At 34.1% G+C, this 19,799-nt stretch overlaps 1 protein-coding gene across 1 annotated transcript in view; it reads left to right on the forward strand.

Annotated features, from left to right (window-relative positions):
- The first annotated feature begins 2,589 nt into the window (after window positions 1-2,589).
- The window catches only part of LOC124364523 (homeobox protein OTX2-like), a 75,860-nt gene continuing 58,650 nt past the window's right edge, over window positions 2,590-19,799 (forward strand). The window contains exon 1 of the mRNA XM_046820073.1: window positions 2,590-2,880. The gene's annotated coding sequence lies outside the window, so the exon portion shown is untranslated. The remainder of the gene's footprint in view (window positions 2,881-19,799) is intronic.

Genomic DNA, 19,799 nt, shown 5'->3' on the forward strand with positions numbered 1-19,799 from the left:
TGTGTCATAATGCGCTTTCGGTTACCTGCAACTGATCATGCGTATTATACACAATGATCTCTTATTTACTTGTTTTGTAGTGAAGAACCGATGATGAAAACAATATCTATAACTGTATTATATGTGCATAGTTTTATTGTAATAACTTCAAAATGCAACAAATTAAAAATCACATGCCGTTAAAATACTGAAGTCTGTATTGAGGGGGTCCATTTTTTTATCTGTTGATAATCTCAACTGAAATTATATAAACGTTTTTCTTCCCACAATGTTATTTTATATGGGAAATATCCGTTCAATCTGAAATTATTCACTACACATTCTATGAGGATAAGTTTTAAAAATTAACTTGAAAGGCGGGAAATTACAACCTGAAAGAATAAATACTACACTGGTTTTACCCTCAACAATATACGCTGTGTTAAATGCCTGTTACCCTGTGCACAATGTACCCTATTGTTGGAATTAGCGTCATGTTTAGAAAAATATCAATTGTAGGTACTGATAAGAATGTGAATTAGTAAGAGTTAAATTGTAATAATTATCGCTAGTAAAGGGTAATAAAAGTGTTTAATAACACTATTGGCGTGTATTATGCATTCAACATGTATTTCTTGATTTCGTTATTCATTTCCGTTGTGAAGCTAGAATTAAATGTGAGGTCCATTTTACTCAATTAGACTAATATTTTGCAAGTGAAGGCGTAGTGAACTGACTTCTTTGACAGGCATTAGATTTTATATGTACAAAATATTTATTACAAAACAATTCAAGCAATGGCCCAAATTAAAGTTTTTTGGAGTGCCACGCTTTACGTGCTATTCGGAGATAAACTGCTGTAGTAAAATCTTAATACAATTCTCACAAAAAAACAATACACATTGCATGTATTTTTTTTATCAAAGTGTTTTAAATAGCAAAAATTAACATATGCTTTAGAAGGCATTATATTTACAGTGGTCATATCAATGAAAGTAATAAATAATAAATATATTTTTCATCCATAGTATGTTTTGCAAGAATGGACTAAGCTTGAATATAAGCCGTACAGTTGTGACAGACAAATTGCACAGTTTATTGTCGGTCCGGGTCGAACGATATATCAATTGAGATGTTTGGCAGCCCTGCAAGGGCAATTGGGATAGCCCTAGACAAGACAGCGGGTACAGAAGGGTCGAAGGGGGCGGTGTGGCTGCAGGGCGTAGATAACAGCGTGACTGGTCTGAGCCCCTTCAAACAGTGAGAGGCAATAAATACCGGGCAGTAGAGCGGGTTGCGGCTAGCAAACGGTCAGGCGCTAGAATTGTTCGCTAACCAAACAATCTTCGAATAATAATGTTGCCTGTATATTAACGTTATCTTATAGTTTTAACGTAAAGTAACCTATTAATTTAATTCATAAATTTACCTTGAATGTATCCTCGTCTGACATTGTCAGAACTAATTTGAACCAAAAATAACGAACAAGACCAGAATATGAATACTTTCTGGTTTTCAATTCAGTAAAGTATCACAACATGAATGAGTAAAAAACTCTTAATGAACTCGAAAAACGTGATACACAATGGCAAAATTGTAGATGATCTAGAAATGTAATATCATATATCATTTGTGTGGAATATTCAGCTGCTTGCGCTCTACTATCTATCTAATTTCTTATTACTTACACTCTTGAAACTACTGCATTGTCGTAGCTAAGGGGCTGAGATGAGGGGGGCAAAACACAGATCCCCAAAAACCCTGAAAATTTTTAAATATATACGTGGGACATCAATTGAACTTGTTTTAAATACAGGAGTTAAATATTTTACTTTGAATTAGGCTTATATAATTAATTAAGTATATTTGTTTACTACACCCCAGTGTAGTGTGCCATTCATGAAGGTTCACCCCTCACCCCGTAAATCCAAGTTTTAGTTACGAAACTGCATTCTTAGTAATGTATATTTTTAATCTTTCAAGGACTAAGCCCCTGAAAATATTTCAAGGCACATTGCTAACCATGAAAGTGTATGTGGAACCAAAATTGACAGTAAATCATTGTGTACAATTAAGTAAATAGTGTTGTTTGGTTAAATAATCCCCAAATAAATTGAACTTGATTTTTGAAATGATTTCAATTTGTCCCTTTCAAATTATATTTTATAACATTCTGACATAATTAGATTCTTAAGAAATTAACAAGGCGTGTTCTGGTGGCGCTGCCTAGGCAGTCGGTTCATCTCGAAGGAAAGTCTGTTGTAAGAGGAGTAAATGTCGTCGACTTGCTTGCAATGTGACATCCAGCGCCACCTTATCCTGAGAGGTGTACATTGACACTCACTCAACCTCGGTCTGTGACGTCCAGCATGTAAGGTAAGGTGAGGCGAGTGCTCGGACACCTGTGAGTACGTAGCGCCCACACACAGCGCCGCATACCTAATGTCTGGAAAAAATCACCTATCAACAAGACAAACAGGAGGGGAATGGTGGAGGGGGGAAGGGGGCGTGGTCACGACGTGATTGGTCGGGTCCCGAGTCACGTGACCGTGCCGTATGCGCCGGGCAGGGGTGGCGCACCTCCCCTCTCCGTCACATCCCCTCGCTCTCGCCCATTCGGAAACATGTCAACTAAGTATATTTTTGTACGTGTTTTTGAAAAAGTTTAGGAGGGATTGCAGTGTGCTCGGTTCGGATCAATCGTGGGTTCTTATTTAATACGGTTTTCAGAGTCGTGGAAGCCTTTAAGCTCCTCCGGTAACAGGCTTAAGGCTTGTTTTATCCGGCGTGTGTGCGTGTGAGTGAGGAGAAACGTCTTCGCCAAAAATACGACCACGTTCAGAGGGAGGAGCGGCCCAAATCTAAGTAGCGATTCGAGTTCGCGAGGACCCACCACGACGGGTAAGTACTTTTACAATTCATCACCCGAGCCCCAATCTTATTACTGTAATAGATGACGAATTAATACCGAAACCGAACAAATGATTAAGCCTCGCTCGAAGAGATTTGCTATAAGAAGATTAGATGGAATATCCCTTTTTGTGAGAGAAGGTACCCCATACTTGTAGCTTAGTGGGAGCTGGTCTACCGTCCGTGCTGGTCTACTGTGAAGTGTAGTGTAGTGTAGTGTAAGTGTAGTCTAACATGTGTCGTGTGCTGTACAGGGATACCATACTACACGGTAGGAGATGTGCTATAACTTATGTATGCTCAGGTGTTGACGTTATGTGCCATCAAGGGTGAATGTCGTTCAGGTTATGTGTCTGAGAACGTCAAACGTTATCGATCAATGTGTAACATAATGTACGAAATCAAATATCTAATGTCTATTACTCACGTAAAAATCTTCCCCACTTAGTTGTTCGAGAAATAACTGTCTAGTTATGTAATAAATTTTATGTCTATCTATTGTAGAAATGTTACAATAGAAATATTTCATTGCCAGCAACCCAATCAGTAAATTAGTATTTGTAGCCTAAACGATATTTTAATAACCAGATACTTCCATGGCGTTCTTTTATTTTATTGGATAAATTGAGAACATTTCAAGTCAGTTAAAAGTGGCCGAATAAGAAAATTGTATTCCGCACTGTGAAAATTATTCTGCGAAATCAAATTTCAGTACATATTATCAGTTATATAGATACAGTACCTATTCCACGTAGCCTAAATATAGCTTCAGTCTAGGACTCTGCTTTAATCGATAACCATTAATGCACCACACACAGGCAATGAAATAATTCAAAGCATTAATTAATTTGGTGATATATTGCAATTTGCATTCAATTAGCACTATATCCTTTACACCAACTAAGGATATCTCGATCCCAGGATTTCGGAATGGACCCTGGCAGTTGTCCAATTCCATCTCTCATGTGTAGCCTTGTGTGCACGAACACCTGTGCATTTGAAACTCGTATATTACTATTTTGTTTTGTCAAAACCAATGCGGCTATTTTCGTATTGACAATATTTTAAATTTAATTTTAATTTCCTTTAAAATTGGACACTGCGCTACTTAATGAAGACCAGAGCTTAAAATCTGAAAATAATACTGAATTAAACTTTCAATGCAATAAGTTCTTGTTCGCTATTTTGGCGTGAGAAAAATATATTAGTGACTTTGTATAGAAATAAGCAAATATTTAAGTCATGTGTGGATTCTTAAATACAATATAGTATTCTCCTATTCAAATTATAATATGCGTTAAAAAAATGTGTTAATTGAACTAGATCTAATACAATAGAAGGCCTAATGTCGAATTTATGACTACATAGCAGATACTCCAGACCTCATCCTACCCGTATTATTTATTTTATATTATTTTATTTTAAAGTAAACTTACTATCAAAAGCCATACGTTGTATTATCAAATCAACTACATAATACGTAAAAAATATTATAAACGCAAATACACTTTTTTTTATAGAATTAATTAATAGACTATAGGATGCGGGCAAATAGAAGGCAATTAAAGATAAGACTGATTAGCTTCGTACTGAATCTGCAGCAATAAAAATAATTTTAATTGTTAACGGAATATTGTCCAAGAACCTCATTTTCGTGTATGCAAAAAATAAAGTAATTAATATTCCAACATTAACGTTGAGGTATAGAAGACTTGAGGACCCGTTTGCATTCCAAAATTGATGGAATAAAGATTTTCAGAAAATATACAAAACAATGCAACGTTGTTCTTGCATTTTGCGTAAGTAATTAACTGTGATTTACTCAACACTTACTCGAAAACGTAAGGAGTCTTTTTACATCTTAATTTCCGAAGGAGGGGGGGAGACACTCCTCAAGCGGAAGGTATTGTCCATTAAAACAGCTCTGGGGGTCCAGTGTTCTAAACCGGTTAAACTATATTATAACCGAATGAGCAACAACAGACCGGGTACTCTGGCCAGCGAGCGCTATAACCTGTCTATCGTTCCCTGTATCAATCAATACACTATGCTCTAACAACGCGTACCTCCTGCTATAGTCGTATATCAACGGTGATATGTTACGTGTTATTTCATTTATTCCAAACTATTGCAACTAGTACAACCCACATATTTGTTATACTTTCAAAAGTAACTTTTCCTTCAAATTGTGTAAAAACGATAGTTTATGTAGTTTTATTGTCTTAATCAAAGTCTAAGATAGAAGGTTATTAAATAACTTTTTCCCATTGGAAAATAAGAAATCGACTAGAGTTTATTAGTTTTTATAATGACTTCTATACAAATTCATGTAATCGGAATTTCGTAACAATACAAATCGTATAAATAGTGTCACTTAGGAGTTGTATTTCGCAAACGTATAAACCATCGTTAATAACGTAGTGCGAATATTCCAAATTTAAATGTAAACCTTGGTTAAATATTATACTTTGAGTTGTTTAAATACTAACCAAACAATGTGATGTATTATTTCCTGATAACTAGTCTACGTAACAATAACGAAGTGTGTGATCTTAAACGAATACTAGGTTTACAAACTTTACCATAGTTACAAAAAAATACAAGACTATGTTTTTAAGATTGAAATCCATCCTCTTTCTCATTTGTCAAACATCCTAAGACAAAGTTCAGCATACACTATCATTTAATAAATAGATTAATCAAAGTGTGCCGACTAACTGTTCGAGTAAGAGGAAAAGTATATATTCCTACTCTTGAAACTTAGTATTATATATTTTGTAACGTATAACAATGTCCTTAACCTTGTTATCCTTTCAAATATTCCATCGTCTGTAACAACCTTTAAACAAAGATATGAACGATTTTTACTGGATAACTAAGAAACAAAGCCAGTGTGTTTGAAACTTTCTTGGTATTTGTATTGTTCGCTTCATAATAAAATTCTGAGTGCGCGAAAATAACATTGCCGGTCTTTAAATTCCCTTGTTCAGAGTTGGATAAGGTTTTAGTATTTTCACGGTCTATTATTATTACAACACAACTGCCACATAGTAGTCAACGACCGGTCAGTAAATGCATAAGTGATGCAGACACTTTTACCGATTTCTTATAACGAATGGTTAAGCCTCCCAGTACATAGTCTACATACACACACACTTGAAACATCTAGAAATTGCTAAATTAAAAGAGATGAGTAGGTTTTGTATCTGTCATTCGATAACAGAAGGTGTAAAATAACATAGAAAGAGTAAAGTAAATCTCAAAGCAATGACATTAATATGTAAAACGAATACGACTTTATTGTGTTCGCTCTATTTTCTAAAATATAAAATGTCTGTGGGCTTTACTTAATTCTGTACTGAGAAACTATCACATAGTACCTTAGTACATATTAATAACATTATTTAAAAAGATACATTTTTTCAACTTAGTTAAAATAAGTGAACAGTACAAAATGAACGATAAAGTTACAAGCTTATTTTGACATTACGCTTTACCGTCATAATTAATAATACTGTAAACATTTCGTCTCATTACTTTTCTCTTACATGAAACACAGTATAAAATATAAAAATATTTAATAATGTATTTATAATTAGTAACAACATATAAAATAAATGTATTTATTTTTTAGGGTGAACCAAAGGTGTTGTGATATCTGCTTAGTAATTATGAAATAATTTAAATCGCCGTTTACTCTTCTATAAAACAAATAAATAAAACTTTGGCCAACACCAATAGTAAAATATGTTACGTCTAAAAGTATACTTATTTATGATCTCACATGTACCCCCTTATTCGTTAATGTAGTTAAAAGCAAGTGAATTAGACTATGAAAGGTTCAATAAGATTCTTGTAATCCACAGGTCTTTTAATTTTAAAATGCTTTATTTTCGCTGTGAAGTACATGATATTGTCTATTACAATATTTAACTAAATCAGATGTTCTTGTCAGATATGCTAGGCTATATTAATAAACATATAATGTTTTTCTTTTCCTAGGAGGCGTAGTTTTATTCCACAAAAACGTAAAGTTAAAATGTACGCTTAGTAAGTGACAAATACATGGTACGTAAATTATGGCTTTTAATATTTTAAACCCAACTAAATAGAATTGAATGAAATTGGATACATCACTATATTTTAATTTAATATTAAATACAGTAAAAGTTGAGACAAACGTGGATTTAGGTTGAGCGGGCGAAAGCATACATCGACTTATATTACTTAGTATAGACATTTAACATTATTTTCAAGGACCTACATGCCATTGAATGTAGTCATATAATATTAATGTAAAGTGTGTTTATATCAAAATAAATTACGAGTAAGGTGAACTGTAAAATAAATTTTGACATATTAGCTAGCGCATCGCCACTGGCGTAACCAAATGTCAATCGTAACAAAGAAATTAGCAAAGTTTAAATAAAATAGAAATGAATGAATTAGTATAATGTGACACGCTGACCATTAGGTTCATTTAAATACTAATCTATCCCGCTCTAGTAGCAAAATAAATCGAGTATTTTTTAGTTGTACATATATTATTTTTCCCAGTACGATCTACAATTTTTTTTAATATGTACACAACAATAATGAGCCATTACATGCAAAAAGATTAAATGAATTAATCAATATATTATTGAGAACAATGTTGTTTTAATCGTATTGTAACCTATTTTCTTATAGTCATTTGAAATTAGTTTCTTTATTTATCGTTGTTCTTTCTGAACTATAATGCAACAACTCTTATCAATTAAAACTGGCTACAGATACATTATAATTTTTTGAAATAAGAATCAAAATAATTTCGTTCTTTTGTACGTGATAATGTCATAAACGTAAAACAAAGGAATTTCTAGGAAGTATAGTTCAGATACTTGTGGTATTGTTGCAAAGAAAGTGTTAGTTTTACGTTAGAAGAACGAGGCAAAGCATCCTAAAGAAAAAATTCATAATAGTTTTTATTGATATGAATGACTAATGTAAATTGATTTACTTTATCTACACTTTGTTAGATCCAGTTATCCATATTGGTGTTTAAATTCACGTGTAAGAAGAATAGCGAAAAATCAGCATGTGTTGTGATGAATTGTGTGGTATTCAGTTTCAAAATTGTGCTAGTTTTAATTTTTCGGCCGGTAGAAGGGCGACAAGTCAAAGTTTTACAATTCGACAATCCCGCAGCATCGCATAGTGCAGCAGTGGTAAACCGCTGTTTGCGAGACCATCAATCTGGTATATCCGGCAGTGTGAGTGTGTGCGTGCGTGTGTGAGAGCCGACAGCTGGTACACATTATCAGTACAAGGGGTGTCCCTGCCTGTCTCTGTACCGCCAATTGGTATCAAATCACCCCACCGCCACCAACCCCCCGCCAGGCTCAGCTATATAGATACAGTAGTACCACATTGCAACTGTATTGCTAGCATATTTCTGTAGTTACACACAATGTAAATACTGTTTCAAATGATACAACAATCACTAAATATGTCAACATGATTTCTTGGATTGAATTTTGTTCACGAATCACAATAGACTACTAATAAAAATCAATAAAGAACTATTAATTGGCTGAGCGTCAGCGAAGCCTATCACTCGAGGGACTTGAAAAATGTAATTTCCGTCTGTGTGTCCAAATTTGGAAACGAACCATAAAATTTTTCACGAAGCTTTATTCTTATATAGACAACACTGAATTCGGTGATGTTGCATGGCATTCCATGGGATTTGGCAGAGGGCTAGCGAAGATTTTACTTTAGCCTTACGATGTAGACAACGGAAAAAATAGCAGATTAAACATATTTGTAAGCAAACTGAGTCTAATCATATGAGTGAGATTTTAACATGTGCAATGTCAACACATACATGTATACTTTTGTTCTTAGAGTAAAATAAAAATAATGGGGGGAAAAGCAATGCTAAAAGTTGGTGAAAATATTTGATTTTAACGCGATCTTGCGTTGTAGTACCCTCTCTAGCTCAACGGAACTTATATTAATTAGGACCAGCTATGAAATCTAACGTAAGGAATAAAACAGAGTGAATGTATCACGTGGTAAAATATCCCGGGATAGATTTCATCTGCAGATTTTACATTTTGCGTGAATCTTCATTCCAACTATGGAATTTGGCTGAGCGTTATTGAATTCCATCAGTGAAGTAGACCGACACAATCTCTCTTCTATGTGCTGAGGGGATGTAAACATTTCTTTTCTGTATGATTGTCTGTCTGTCTGTTTGTCGGTTGTTCGCAGAGTATCTCTAGTATGAAAAAATAATAGGTTTGAGATTTAGCTTGCAACCTCAACGAAGCTTATTACAAATGAGGCAATCTGAAAATTGAATATCACTTCCATTATCTAAAAATAAATGTTATATCTCAGTCCTAAAGTAGTCCTACACAGAAGAAAATCTAGTTGAAACTGAATACTTAAATAACATAAATTAGCCACGTTATGCATATACAATCTTAATTTTAAATATTTCTGTACTAATAAGACAATGTTCTAGCAACATTTTAAAGTTAGAATATCTTTACTTTTGTGAATATTTCTGAAGTATCCAAAAATGTATCCAAAAACTCTATACTGAAAGAATTACATTCTAATATGTTTCAATGATAATATTTCATTTCTATGCTGTACTAAGCTATTTTATGTCAGTTCACGATATAAAATCTGTGGGGCCTTCTTATAACTATATGTGTATTAAATACAATATAACTTGTATATATGCCGCTAAACGTGCATTGCACTGATAGACTATTTTTAGTACTGAAATATTTGAAAGGATGAAATTCCGAAGCTATTTTTTAAAACAGGATTCCTAAACTACTTTACTGTCTGATTTGCAAAATTAATTATACCAATATTATGTCAACGTATTATTCACACGACTAAACAACCATTGTGGTTTGCAATCTTCTTAAAATGCTGAAAAAGTCGCCCTATCCGTTTTGTAATTACTGTATTTAACTGTAATTAATGGTAAAACTGAGTAGTTTACGCTGATTAAGTGATTACCAGTTAACGATATAGAGGATACAATATTATAACAATCAGATTATGAAATATATTGAACATTGAATAATTGATGCCTGGTAATTAAACATAATAAAACATTCGGCGGCGCGGCGCGACCGCCAGCGAGATTTATCTATACAACTAATGCGGAGTCTTGACATATTATATCCCATAATGATTTTTTATGTTATCATTAAATTAACATTCCCGTCAACTCCTTACACTGGGGATTTACTATTTTGTGTATAAAATTTATATGAAATTAGTTTACTTGTTTATTGCAGGTCGAGTCTTTTCAAGTAATAGTTGTTAACAACGTATTGAAGTTGGTGACTGAAACAATTGTGACCTACTCATGTTTTATGGTGAGGCCTGAACATTTACTTACAAATGACAAGTTGAACCTTAAGGCACCTAAGCTTATTGCGGTAGAAGTAGTATCTGAAGATAGGGCCTTTCTATTAGAGTCAAATATATTAGTGAATATATAAGGAAGGAAAGGATGAATAAGGTTTTGTTTATATAGGACTCATCGTCAAATACTAATATCGAATTGAAGACATATTGATTATACAATGAAGAGCTGTATTAATAAGACTACAAAAACCACAGAAAAATTCAATTTGAATTACCATTAATTAATTTGGAATTTTAAATAATGCATAGAAAATAAGCTTGATACGATGATAAATATACTGGCTCTTGCAAAATTTGGATTATGCGAATTAGCTTTGCCATTGCCGTATTTGAATTTTAAATAATGCATAGAAAATAAGCTTGATACGATGATAAATATACTGGCTCTTGCAAAATTTGGATTATGCGAATTAGCTTTGCCATTGCCGTATTTGAATTTTAAATAATGCATAGAAAATAAGCTTGATACGATGATAAATATACTGGCTCTTGCAAAATTTGGATTATGCGAATTAGCTTTGCCATTGCCGTATTTGAATTTTAAATAATGCATAGAAAATAAGCTTGATACGATGATAAATATACTGGCTCTTGCAAAATTTGGATTATGCGAATTAGCTTTGCCATTGCCGTATTTGAATTTTAAATAATGCATAGAAAATAAGCTTGATACGATGATAAATATACTGGCTCTTGCAAAATTTGGATTATGCGAATTAGCTTTGCCATTGCCGTATTTGAATTTTAAATAATGCATAGAAAATAAGCTTGATACGATGATAAATATACTTGCTCTTGCAAAATTTGGATTATGCGAATTAGCTTTGCCATTGCCGTATTTGAATTTTAATATGTGACAATAATTCTAATTATGTATCAGTTTCGTTTACTGGAAATTAAAACAAATTGCTATTGCAATTTGGACAGTTATTGAAACGAGTCAATGGTTTTCAGTATAGGCTTATTGTACTCTATATTCTAATGTCAGTTGGAAGAAATAAAGGATTATAACGGGAAGAGCAACATACATCACAAAATTGTTGTAATACATTTTTACGATTGTTCTTCTGCGCCTTTTTTAAAGTACTAGGATATATAGCCCTTGAATTCAAGGGTAGTTGTATCCTACAATACAAATCAAAATTTGCACGATTTAATTTTTTTAGTTTTTCAATTTATTTTGTTAGTTAAACAAGTAAATTTGTGTTGAGATTGGGGGTTTTAAGGATACTTTACAGTTTACGACTATAGACTACTGCAACGAAATGAGCCAAAGTAGGTTTATAGCTGCTAACTAGCACAAAATACCTTAGAATTCTCTATTTTATTACATTAATATTTATACATTAGATATAATTTACAATGTAGATAAACAAAATCTTCAAAAATATCCACAAGTATGATAGCTGCTTGTTATGTTGAGCAACTAAAGTGCATGCTTTGCTAACTTTAAAACAAATATACTATGCGAAATAAAATTCACGTGAATAGATTAAACTACTATTCAATTAGAAAGGCGTGTTGGAAAAGCATACCCGCAATGGATTCCATAAACATGGAATTAATAGGTTTTTACTCTTTACACCTTAAAGCAACATTTAAGTGTTTGTAAACTCATATGGTTTCTTGTGACGTCGTTTATAATTACTTTCTAAGTAATTTCTAAAACTATTTATATTCGGTAAATAATTATATGAGAGTTATATAAGCCGATTCTGCACTAATATTTTATACCTCTCGTAGCAAACCGTTACGCCTTAGCGGAGAATACGTTCAAAGGCACCTTGTGTTTTTTTCTTAGAATAAACTAACGATGTATGCGTATGTGAGAACAATATACTAGAGTATTGTAAATTTTTGACGTAGGAGAATTGTAAGCAAGAGAAATGTAAGAATCCTTGAAGTCTTCCATATTTGTAGGCTCTCCTTTACTCGTTGGAAGAGAGTCCACCCATCCTTCTAATTCTACAAGACATCATGGCTTATCCTTATGAGATGTATTACATAATTTTTATGTTCCCTCGTTACTTGATTCGTGTGACAAACCAAACTCCTTTCTACTTCGACGCACCGAGCTTTTCAAAAAAGGCTTTATCGCTGCGACCAGTGTTGTTAATTTACATAGATGTCCTCTCCAAAATTCCGTCACGCTTCACAAAACCCAGATGCTCAAGTCCTCCAACCGGGCGTCACCAGACAGTATTAGTTGGACAGCGGAACGACACAAACACATTGACACAATTCTCCAGAGTTCAAACAAGATATGCTGTTTCCCCAGTAAGATTTTCTCTTTAGTAAAGCTTCTTTATGAAGGTTTTTTTTTTAATTTTATACCCATCCTTTTCCCAAAATTTAATGATTAGTGAGTGATCATGAATAACCCGTCCTTCAAGACACTCTAACCTAGTCTTCAAGAAGCATTAGGAGCCATTGATGTTCAGTTATAATCATTGTAATGAATTTCAAACTCACCCCATCGCATCACGCCCGAAAGTTTATGGTCTACGCAAAGACTATAACTCAGTAATGTCATAGGAATACATTTCCATCTGTGGACTCCTCACTGAATTTGTATAACTGTACCAGGTGAACAAGCTCTCAAGAATTTCACCAGGGGTGTACTGAAACATTCTCTAACGCGATTAGTCAAGCATTTCCAAGCATTGCAGAGGACGATTATGGACATTTGAGGAATTTCCAGCTCTCCAATCCGTTTTCTCACGCTGAACCAAACTAGAAGCTCGTGTTGTAACATTGAACATCTTAATTTGATTAGAAATAAACATTGGATATTAGTGTTCAGAAACTTCACGACAGGGATATCAACGACCATCCTCGTCTAGACGGCGAGGTGGTTCTAAACCACTCATAGACCAGTAAGACAATGGCGGGATTCTATCAATCCTCTGGAGTCCATCTTGTTTTGCTGTGATTAAACTTCCATCAAGTGCATTATTGTGAACCAAATGTGCACTTTAAGGAACATGCACAATAGTTTTATTTGTGTTAGAATCTTCTTGGTCCCTAAAACACAAATCCTGTATATGGCTGCCGGATGCTATACGCATCCATAAGCCACAGTAAGTTATGGGTTTACTGTAAGTGGTACACACTTATTAATTCATATTTTTAATTTTTGGTACCCGATACATTCTATATTTTAGCATTGGAATTCCAAGACAAAGAATATATTAAGCATTCTTTACGTCTACGTGTCGCGTTTGGTTGATGCTTGGATCATAAAGTAGTAAAGTTAATGTTCCAATGTTCACAGTTGCTTAATAAGAAGTGCTTAATATTTGGCACAAGTCATTCAGTCAGTTTTATATTACAGTTATACATACATCGTAATTATTTGCAGTATTGAATTGACAATATGTGATAAATTTGAGTTCTTCAAAGCTCTAAAATTGTTATATAGAGTTGGAACACTTAATTTACTTCTTGTAAATCAAATCAAAAAGGAGTAAGAAACGTTATTTACTGGGAAAATATAAAGTTAGGGATGACACCGGTGAGATGTATAATTAGGGATCAAAATTGAGTCTTTAGGTATGAGTCTCTAGGCACTTGTAATGAATTCGTTATCCCTTCTAGATGAAATTTGATTACATTGTAAAACCAACATATACACAACGAATAATCCAACAGAAAGTAAGATTCCACAAACTACCCTATAATCTTCTGATTCTAAAATCAATAAGGTTCTTCCTTAGAGCAAAAGAAACTGTATCAAGCTTTTAGTCTCTAGTATCCCACGGAAGGACGACAGCGTCACAGTTCTCAAGAAGGCCTTGTCGTGTCCTCAATAATGTATAGTTGATTATATCAGACTGATAAGACAGTAAAAACTTTTGTCCTAGTCTAAACTTGTTCATTAATTTATTAGAACCAACAGACACAAAGTGAATATCATTAATTTTTATTCAAAGTCACGTCAAACTTTGCTCTATTTAGTGGGTCCACACTGACACGGTCCCAGTACCATTAACCGAACCGCGACCGCAGATATGACCGCACAATGTTACCAAACCGCACCGCGCTGTACACAACTTAACAGGTTAAAGATAATCCTCTTACCGGAGCTAATTGATAACCGCGAAATATCGGCGCAGCGGTACGTCACCGCCACTCTCGCCGTCAATAAAGTGTCTCCACTTTTTACTCGATTCTTTTCTACGCTACAACCAACTTGTTGATCTGTTACTAGAAACATTGCATAGCTTGAAATGTTGCAGGCCAACTAGAGTGTATTTCTTGGTAAATACACGGAGTTTACTTTAAATGAATGTTGTTTTATTTTGTATAGAGTGTGACTCATTTAAAAGAAAACCTGTAGGACCACCAAGTTAGTTGTAGAATTTTACGTGCATGCGTGCCCGGTATTAACTAGACATGCTAGACACACTAATTTTAACTCGTGCATATAAAGTCTCTGGTATCTCATTCAGATTATCTCAAGATATTTAACACACTGCACAATTCATTGCTTACCCCTTATATCTTTCCATATAATTCTTTAATTGAGATTGTGCACTGATCTTAAACACATCCTTCCTTATAGCTTTCCATATAATTCTCTAATAAAATATATAATATAGTTTTCTAGTAATATGTGGTTAATATAAGGTATGGTGCTTCTTAATCAGGAAGTACTACACAAAAATATTAAAGTAGAAATGGGAAAATTGGTTATTGGTTGGGTTAAGGTGTTGTAATATTCATAGTCACTTGATAACTTTCCTGAAGATAAGGAAGAAGAAACAAGGAATTTCCCTAACTGTTCCAATAGGTATTTCAATTCATGGGTGTATATAGGCTAAGTGGGGATGAGCTCCGGGGGCTCAAGGCCCCCCTCAAATTTTTAAAGCCATACATTAAATAGGAACCCAGTAGTATTTTAAACTAGAACATATTTATAAGGGTATAAGGCTTAACAATTTCCAGGGGAAAGATTCCTGTCTATATTTTTGAGGATATTGTATACCTCCCAACCAGTAACCCACCCAGTGGGTTAGCCCCTCCCCGAAATAAATTTCTGTATACGCCACTGTTTAAATTTAAATAACCCACACAATGTTTTAATTAGGCCCAACACAAATCAAGTACATGAGTTTTGACTAAAGTGAATTATGACAATAGTTTCAAAACAAAATATAAATTAAAACATTAACATGTTTTAATAAAATAATAACCAATGAAAATACGTATTTATACAAATAAAAAACATCATTACAAAGTGTTTTTGTTTTTGTGCATCTAATTAAACATCGATCGCCCGAGTTTTCGATTTAAACTTTCATTGCTTCCTGCAGAATTATTATTTGTATATGTCTTTCATGGCTGCTGTTATGAAATTTACAAAACTGATCAAGCTGAAACCCGATTTCATTATACAACCAGTCTCTAATTCAAGGGCATCCGTATGGTGTGAGTAACCAGTGAATAACAATACATTTTTTTCTAAATCAGTAGAATATATGTGGTCTAGACAGCTAGAAAGACCCCTGGGTAATAAGTAGTTACTTTTAATTTGGTAATTGTACAAATCATGTTTTCTGGACAATCTTTAATGTATTTTTTATTTTAAATTAATTAATAATATTGATATTTTAGACTATAAGGGGAGATTTATGTTTCGATAATTTGAACAATCCCTGCGAATAATATCTGAACCCTTATCTCTAGGTTGTAATACGGTATAACGAATGCTCTACCTTGATTACTTACAGTCATTTACGGAAAAAGTAGAAAACGGAGAAATCCAGTGTATCTAATCTTCCCACATATTGCAAGTTAACTAATGCTAATACAAACACAAACGAGCATTAGATATGAAATTGACTTTAAAAGAGCATTGAGATAACGAGGAAGACATATTTCATCCTTTGTAGCATGAAAACTAAGCAAACCTTTCTGAAATAAAGTGTCATATACAGGGTTGTATATAACCTGTATATACAAAGTTAAGGCACTAAGTACTCCAACACTCACAATACTCGTATATAAGTAATTACTATCACAATAAACTAAGTTTACCATTACTTACTAGACATTGTGATGATAGCTGACACAAGATAAATATTTTAGCAACTGTAATACTTAAGCTGCACTAAATACAGCATTTTACAAAGTCATGAAGGACATTTTACTAAGAGGAATTCGCTAAATATCCATGAATTCTCTCAAGCTGTAATTTTAAATAATTAACAAGGTATTGCAAAACTATCAGTTGGAAAAACCAAGATTTATCTCATACTACTATACTCAAGTTTCTTCCTCTTTGTATATACATCTGGCTGGCAATATAAGGGTAGAGCTAATTTGCGTTGTAACACAAAGTTGCATGTAACAATTTCTGCTTTACCGTCAGATAAATAGACTGATAGTCGCCACTTTAAGGATCTATACGGTTAGTTGACGCTGATTCAACATATGTCGACGGTTCATTTTAGGCGTGTCAAGTTAGAAAAAAATGTGATCTGGGTAAAGATTATCGTTTGATATTTTTAACCATTTTAATACTCTGAAAACTGACCTCCACCAAAACAAGCACGACGGATCGATTTCTTTCTTAAGTAAAATTTCTGTTCCGATTTCAAGAGTCAATTATGGCTGTCAATGCAAACTTTTATGAAAATTGCCTAATCTCAAATAAATTTTACTTAGGGAAGCTAGAAAACTGTAAATAAATCCTTTACTTGTAAATAAAAATTGTTTGAGTCCATCTAAGTTTGCGCGTCTTTTTGTTTTTAAACAACCCTTGTTTACCTATTACTTCAAAGATTTGAATCTACAAGACTCGTAGAAGTAGAGCTCAGGACTCTAGACTCGTGCCATAATTATTAGAAGCATCATTGCATGCCTTATTACTACGTCCCCTACGCTATAGGTGGAAGTAACTGACAGTACCCTACCTTTAAATAAGCTACAGCTGCTTTACAGCACCTTTTTTTCTTTTTTACGTTCTCTTTTAAGCCTCAGCTTCAGCTATGTAGGCTTCGATGTACAGTGGTTTATTTTCAAAGTACTCACATTGTTTCGTATCTAACCTATACATTATTGGCCCTCCCCGGGATTTGAACCCGTGACCTCTCAGTTAGAGAGCCGAGACTATAACCATTAGTCTAAGGAGGAGGACTTTTACAGTACCTGAAAGCCAAAAGTACTTTGTTTGTCTTTACAAATTTCGTATCTTATCATATAATAAATTTTAAATTTTATACTTACAACCGTTTCTGGCAGTTTTTACAGAGTTGTGCCAGGGTACACTGGTTAGGTGATGGATATTGGTAATCTGCACCTGAGCTACTACCAGCGAGGTTTTAATATCAGATCCATTTTACGAGGTGTTCCACTGGCGATGTATCCACGTTCCTGAAAGCCAACAATACAATGTTTGTCTTTACAAATTTCGTATGTTATCATAATCATAAATTTGTAATTTGATGCTTGCAACCGTCAAACTTTCTGGCAGTTTTAACAGAGTGGTGCCAGGGTATACTGGTTAGGTGATGGATATTGTTAACCTATACCTGAGCTACTACCAGCCAGGTTTTAATATCAGATCCATTTTACGAGGCGTTCCACTGGCGATTTATCCACGTTTCTGAAAGCCAACAATACAATGTTTGTCTTTACAAATTTTATATGTTATCATAATCATAAATTTGTAATTTGATGCTTGCAACCGTCAAACTTTCTGGCAGTTTTAACAGAGTGGTGCCAGGGTATACTAGTTAGGTGATGGATATTGTTAACCTATACCTGAGCTACTACCAGCGAGGTTTTAATATCAGATCCATTTTACGAGACGTTCCACTGTCGATGTATCCACGTTGGATTAGAGCGCACCGCGGAGTGAAAATTCACGATGTTCAGAAAGAGACTTCGCCCTCGGGCTCTCTTTTCAGTAGGTCCAATTTAGCGGGCTCAGCCCAGCGGTGTAAGGATGTTTGTTCTGCGGGACGCTGCAATATATCGCGCCCGGTCAATATGAGGTACGATTCAGCGGGTATGACGAGCGAGCAACGTCTGTGGGGGGGGGGCGAGTGAGGGGGGAGGGCACCCCACAGAGGGGCTGCCTGCAGATGTTCTCCACTTGTATGAAATTTAATGTAGCCCTGTATTACCCCCCTCCTCCCCCCTGCAACCCTCACAGCGTCGTTTCGGGATCGCCATTTTCTTGCCTCGCCGCTACCTACTGTATATAGCAAGGTCTCTCTCTCATTCCGAGGGAAGCCATTTCCTCTTAATTATTCATACCGGAGGGAGCAAGGGACGCTTTCTTCAGTCGCTTTTAGCGCCCGGCGTTATTCTGAAAGACACGGCTCGAATGCTCGAGTTTGTATCATAATTTAAGGAGTAATGGATTGGGGAGCCAAGGATACAGTGGAGATGCTGGCTTTAAAAGTCACCGCCATTTCGACTACATTTTGGGTGATTCAATATTTATCAGTACGTTTTAAAAGGTTCCACCTTTTTAAAATTGTCTGGATTTTATTGTTGAAAGTGGAGGTTTTTATTATTTTAACTATCGTACACCTGTATATTTTTTGTCTGCTAATACAATATGTACACTTATATCAATCCCTTCTTGATAATAGTTAACAAATATATTACTGTCTGAAATCAGTTATATGATTTAGAGATTGCAGTTATATCATATTAGAGAAGACTATTATAGAATTTGTTAAGTATCCAACCAATTAAACTAGTAAACAAAATAAAAATGTTATGCCAAAGCTTTCTAAAATGGTCATTCAAAGTGGGCAAAACCAACATAAGGATGCATTAAATTTCATGCATTTATACTGTTATTTTACATTTTCCTATAGGGATCCTCCAGCATCTTTTAATTGTGAGGAAGTTCACTGCTTTAAAATGTAACATTCAATACATTTTACCAGCGTCTTCTTATTGGAAACTGAATGCTTAATATATGATCAAACACTCCAATAAATGAAAAAAAATTTTATTTTGTGAGGCCTTTCGTGGGCCTCAATTAAAAATATATTAAATATAAAATATAATATATTTAAAATATGTTAAAATATATTTTATTTAATATATAGGCCAAACAAAAAGGAAAATAAAAAAGAGAGTAAAGGAACATAAAGCATGTCTGAAGTATCAACAAGAGGAAAGATCGGCCATGGCGAAACATGCACTTCATACTGTACACTGCTTTTCACAAGTAAACTTATTATTAAAAGAAATCAAACATAACAAATTCCTCGATGCTTACGAAACTATTTTTATGCAGAAGAACCAAAATTATTTAGTAAATAATGAGCCTGGACCTCTACAAAATTCACCGTTACTGCCTTTAATCTAATTAAATATTAATTTTTACATATACAGTAGACATAGGTCTACTTCTTGGCCTTTAAAATCTTATCTCTTTGTATTTTTCAAGACATATGTTTTTATTTAAGTCTAAATTGTTTGTATTATTACTTTACTTTTAT

The sequence above is a fragment of the Homalodisca vitripennis genome, chromosome 6 (genome assembly GCF_021130785.1).
Source record: "Homalodisca vitripennis isolate AUS2020 chromosome 6, UT_GWSS_2.1, whole genome shotgun sequence".
In the NCBI taxonomy this organism is placed as follows: domain Eukaryota; kingdom Metazoa; phylum Arthropoda; class Insecta; order Hemiptera; family Cicadellidae; genus Homalodisca; species Homalodisca vitripennis.